The sequence below is a fragment of the Elephas maximus genome, chromosome 4, assembly GCF_024166365.1.
Source record: "Elephas maximus indicus isolate mEleMax1 chromosome 4, mEleMax1 primary haplotype, whole genome shotgun sequence".
NCBI lineage: Eukaryota > Metazoa > Chordata > Mammalia > Proboscidea > Elephantidae > Elephas > Elephas maximus.
The window spans coordinates 190823114-190829113 of record NC_064822.1 but is presented as its reverse complement, the minus strand read 5'-3'; positions in this window follow the sequence as shown (position 1 = coordinate 190829113).

The window sequence follows — 6000 nt, the reverse complement described above, 5'->3', positions numbered from 1 at the left end:
CATATCCCAGCCTCTGCTTCGTATCTGTGAAGCCGGATGATAGATGACTCGTGATTAGGTGGGATGAGCACGGCAGGCACCTGGGGAGCCCCCAGAGTGCCCTGTGAAGAGGCTGGCCCGAGGAGGGGCCCAAGGGAGGCAGGGTGGGGTGGTGGGTCAGGACACAGTGGGCGTGCCTGGCTCAGGCCTGACTGTCTGCCCTTGGGAAGGTCGTCGGCCACCCCTGAGGTCTCATGGCTGGGCCAAAACCACCGTGTGCCCAGGTACCCGGGCACAGCGGACAACTCAGCTGTCCCTGGGAGCCGCCTGGCTGCCCGCGACATGCGGCCAAGCGTGTTTCTGCATTTAGCATGAGAATGTCACGGCTGCCACCTCCTCAAATGACCAAGGAGCGTCCAGTGCCCTCTCTCTGAAGCTGCAGGACCCCTTGGGCAGCTGGTTGCCAGTAGACTTCAGGCCAGGACTCCTGGGTCTGGCACAGCTCTGAGTGGACAGGGTGAGCGTGGGGGTGAGAGCCTGCATGGAGCTGGGGCAGCACTTCATTCCCATGCCTCAGTTTCCCCATCTCTTCCCCTCTCTGCAGGAGGGAAGGATTTGTCCACCAAACTGGGACTGGGCCCCAGTGCTGTGCCAAGTCCTGGCCTTGGCTTTGTCCAGAAGGGCCCCTCTGGTCCAGCTGATGCCGGGGCAGGCTGATCCCTGCCAGGGAAGGAGAGACCGCCAGGGGCACCAAGAGAAGGGAGTCATTCTCTCGGCCTGGGGCCAGGGAACCCAGGGTGACTTCTCAGAGGAGGGGGCTTTGGGGCATGTCCCCCATTAGCTGGGTACATTGAAGGTTTACTGAGCCCCCAGGCTAACAGCTGAGGCCCAGAGAGGGCGGGAGACTTGGCCAAGGACACGCAGCCTGGCTGGTGGGACCACTGACTTCACAGCATCAGGGAAGTTCAGATGAGACTGGGAAGTCTGCCCTGCACAACAGAGATCACTAGGGCAGTGGAGCTCCTTGGCTAGGGGTGGCCTTGGACCACAACGGGGGTCTACTTGATGGCTGGCCCTAGTCATTGCTGCCATATCCCCAGTCCAGAGGAGGTTGCTGGGAAGCAAGCAGTGATCAGAACAGGAGGGACGAAGGCCCGGGTGCCTCTTATGCCCCTAGCCCTGAACTCCCTATGGGGCAGAGTCTGGGTCCAGGTGTCTGTCTGCTCTTCCATCTCCGTCAGGCCTTGCTCAGCCCCAGTGCCCGTGGAGTCCTGGGGCAGCTCCTGCCCACCCTGTTGCTGCCACTGGGGCAGCCATCTTGGGCATCTTCCAAGCCCAAGGTCAGCAACCCCACCTGGCCGGAAGGTCAGGATGGCCACGGGCAGTCACAAGTGGCCATGGGCAGGCCCCCATGTCCAGCTTCTAGTGCCTGCTTTGGGCCCAGGCCCTGCCTGCCTTAGGGTCCCAGCAGAGGTCTGACCCAGGCCTGTTCTCAGGGGACTGCCTGGAGACGGCTGTGGCACAGCTGTAAGGGCTTGGGAGAGGGCTAGGGGTTGAGGGCAAGAAGAGGGGGCAGGTGGCAGCTAACCCAGCCTGAGGGAGAAGGTAGAAAAGCACCAAAGCAGCTCAGATTCCAACTAAGAGTGAAGAATAGGGAGACACATCTGCGCCGGGGGCCTGGAAGGGCCTGGGTACCGGGAGGGCCAGCGTCTGGCATGGCTGGGCTGGGGTGAGAGGGGACAGGAGTCTGGAGCGAAGGCTGGGGACCACATAGGGGACCACACTGGGCCAGGGAAGGCTGAGGCTGTGGGGGACATGGAAGGGGCGACCAGGTCCAGCTGCCCCCTGGGAAAGCACACTGCCTGCCCCAGCAAGGGCAGAGGTTGTAGCGCAGGAGGCCGACTGGGTGCTGGAGGGCTCTTTAGCAGCAGGACAGGCCATGGCTGAAGTGCAGGGGAGGAGAAGGGAGCAGCGAGGGACCTGGCTGGGGGAAGGGACCCCAGGAGGTATGGCTGGCTGAGAGTCCTGAGGACACGTGGGTGGGGCTGGGCGCCGTCCCCTGGGGACCATCAGCCAGCCCAGCTTGCTGCAGCTGGCCTGACCTAGGCCTCAAGCCTGAAGGCTTCTCTTCTTCTTGTTCTCAGACTTGGCCTGGAGCTTGGCCAGAGGATTGCCAGGTGGAACCACCCCAGGTGGAGGTGTCACTTGGGTCTCCCGGCACCTTTTTGGGCCTCAGTGTACCCATCTGTCCAGTGAGGGCTGTCCAGCCTGGAATGGGGGTCACGCAGGCTAGCCAGGATGGAATATGAGGTGCAGGGCATGGCGAAGCTGGGGCTGCCAACAGCCAGTGCATAGGGTGGCCAGAGGCAGCTCCTGGAGGGGGAGCTGAACCCTGCCTGAGGGGAGGGGGGAGCTGAGGGGGGTCAGGGCACAGCGTAGGGGTGGGGGCAGCAATGGCTCAGGGGCTGTGCTGGGGGCCAGGCCAGAGGACATACCTGGACAGCAGTGAGGCCAGGGCCAAGGGCCTGGCACCTGGTGCACTGGGACCCCACTTCTTCCTTCTGCCCCAGGGGCCTTAACTGGCACACTCTTTTCAACCCCCACCAGAGAGTGGGTGCCGGCAGAACACACGGAGCTCCTGCCCATCTCTTCTTCCTCTTAGTGAACTCTTATTCACCATTCAAAGCCCAGATCAAGCATCACTCATTTGTTCATCTGTCTGACAGATACTCACTGAGTGCCAGCCCTATGTCAGGTGTATGCTGGGCACTGGGACAGAGGAAGAGAGCTACAGCCCCAGTGTCAGGAGCTGTCATTGTGGCAATTGTCTTCTGTGTACTTGTGGGTCTCGCTGACTGAATGAGGTTTTTCTGCGAGTTCACCAGGTGTGTCGCTCATCATGGCAGCAATGAGGTGTGGTGTTAGAAGCTGGGGGAGGGGAACCAAAGGGAGTGGGTGTCCCGGGCCGGGAGCGGAGCCATTGGGCCTGTTGGTCTATGCCAGGCTGCCAGGTCTGATCTGGAGCCTCTGCCCTGTGTTCCTCCTACCAATAGGCATCTTCACCAAGCTCCCGCCTGCAGGTCCAAAGGGCAGCATAGCACAAGCAGCCTTCCGCTCCACACCCTGGCTTCCTGGGGTGCAGGCGCCTCACCCTCCACACCCAGACTGTGTCCCCACTGGAGGGGGCGGGGCGGCAGCAGGAGGAGGAGACAGCAAAACATTTCAACCTTGAGACACCAGCCAGGCCAGGGCCAAGGCCTAGGGGGTGCTCACTGCCCACCCATGTTCATTCTTGTGTCCCCGTCTGTGCCATCACAGTGGGGCCACACCCACTGTGTGAGCTCAGGGGGTGACATCACCCACACTGGGAAGCAGGTGGGGGGGCGACAGGGCTGGCATAGAAGGAGCCTGAGTAAAACGCATCTGTGTCCCATGGGTTCAGAACTCTGAGGTATGCCCTGGGCCACCGCTCCAGGAGAAAGGTCACTGGGTGCCCTGCAGGGACACGCCCAGGGAGGCAGGAGCTCACATCCTGCCCCCTGCCATCCCAGAGGCCACTGCTACTTCACATTGGCTGCCCTGGGGCAGCGTGCCCTTCCTAACACTGGCCGTGGGTGGACACAGGTCTGGCCCTTGGTCGGTCCCCTTGCAGAACTGAGCTCTGGCTGCTGCACTGAAACTTGCTGTCCTTGGCTCTGGGGACAGATGGAAGTCCCTGCTGACTCGGCCATGGGGCTCCTGCTGCTCGACAGTCTGTGGTCACCACAAGGAGCCCATCCACCGTGGTGCCCCATTCCCACTCAGTGCTCAGAGGGGGATCTTTGAGGGGCTACAGCTGGTTCTGTCCATTCAGAATACTCAGAACCCACGGCCTCGCTCGTCTGCCCCACCCCCAGCCCAGCCTGGCCAATGAGAACACGGCATCCCGACCACAGCCATTGATTCAGGGGTGAGCACTGACCCCAGCCCAGCCAGCCAGAGGCAGTCGGCCACTGTGAGACTCCTGAAATAAAATTTCCACTGGGCGGGGTGGAAGGATGGAGGCATGGCCATCTCTGCCACCTCTTGGGGAAGCCTGCCTGACAGTGAGGCCACACAAGGGAAGTAGCGATGGAAAACAGGAGGGTGGTGGAGGGGAGACAGAGTCCTGAGGACATTGTTTGATTGCCTGGATTCAGCCATACCTGATGCCGATTCAGTCCCTGCATTCTTCTGTTATATAGCCAAGAAATCCACTCTGGGCCCGAGCACGTTAGTCCTGGGTCTCTATCACTTGCAACTAAAGCTTTCTGATTAATTCCGAGACTCACTTCAGGAATGACTTGCTCCTTTGGACATCAGTGTCCTCCAGGGCCCGCAGAGGGCCTCTTGCTCCCCTGCCCCCACGACACACACACACAATCACAGGGTGATTCCTTTTCCCATGCGGTAGCTGGAAAACTCCTCCTCATCCCCCCAAACCCATGTCAGGACTTACCTGCCTCAGGAAGCTCTCCGTAAATGCCCACCATTCCCTCCATGTGGCTCCTCCCTCCTGTCCGGTGCCCCCAAGGCCCCTAGGCATCCCTCCTTGACAATGCTGTGCAGCCATTGCCCATTTTGGGTCCATCTCCTGGCTGGCACGTGTCAAACAAAGGATGGTTTTGAGGGCTGTGCCACTAGGCTGACCCCTCGAGGTGATGGCCATTCGGACCTGGCCAGCCTGCAGGTGGTCGTTGAGGCTGCCCTGGGCCATGAGCTGTTCCCCACCCCCTGACCTATTGTCCTCAGCACCTGAGGTGCCAGACTCAGGATGTGAGACTGCAAGTCGGGGGCAGAGCAAGCGAGCCAGTGGCCAGGAAGGGTCCTGAGGTGCAGCTGCAGTCCTGCCTTCAGGCGGTGGGTGGGAGGCAAGGCTGGGCGTGCGATGTTTGTGCAAGTGTGCTGGCTGGAGCCTCCCAAGTGGGCACCTTCCTCCCTGGGAGACCCTGGGCAAGTTTCTCCACCATTACAATGGGGAGGAAAAGGACACCGATAGGGGGAGGAGGGGATCGGACAGTACCAGGCACAGAATTAAGGCTTAATAAAAGCTGGTGGCAGAGGCTGTCATGGAGGCCTGGAGAGAGTGACCAGGGGCAAGTGGCAGGAAGAAGGGCATCCCAGGCGGAGGGCCCAGTGTGAGCAAAGGCCTGGCAGAGACTCCCAGCCTGACTCCCCTCCCGTGGTGCCAGGCCAGCAGGTGTCTGCCCACCATCAATGGGGCAATCCTGCCTAAGGGCCACCTGCCCCTCTCTGGGGCACAGGGTGGCCAGGCTGGGAGAGCCGGTGGCTCTGGTACCCTTGGGCATCCGGCTTCTGCCCACCTGCCCAGGCTGTTCCCATGCTCCAGCCCACTCCCCACCTCATCCCACCACTCGGCTCTCCTTGTGAGCCCAGAGCTTTGGGGCACCCACCCTGCAGCCCAGTAATACCCCAGGACAGTGATGCTCAGGGTTGCCCGGCAGTGATCATGCTTCCTGCCCACCGCTTCCCTGGCCTGTGGCCAGGCTTGAGGGCACAGAGGTGAGCAAGGGGTGGCCCCATCCCTGGGGGCTCCCATGGCAACCCCGGACATGATGTTGACCTCTCTGGGTCTGTGTCCCCGTCTGGAGCAGGGGGATGGGAAATCTGGCCCTGGCCCTGTTAGGAGGACCAGACGAGGCCCCACAGGTAAGTGGTGGGTGAGCCAGGCTTCCCTCTTTGCTTCTCTCCTGTCCACTCATCTGCTAGGTGTCACCTCAGGCCACATAACCCCCTCTGGCAAAGCACAAGGTGGTGCCCTCCACCTCACAAGTATCCCTGCTAGGGACACCCCATCTGCAGGGTCTGGAAGCAGTGGGAGGGGGACAAATAGGGGGCAGCCAGAGAGGGCTGCTGCTGGGGGATGGGGAGAGTGTTCTTGCTGGGCCCGAGGTGGCCACACCCACCCAGGGAAGTGGGGGTAGGGGATTATTTCCTGTGTTTCACAGATGGGGAAACTGAGGCTCAGTGAGGTAGATGCCG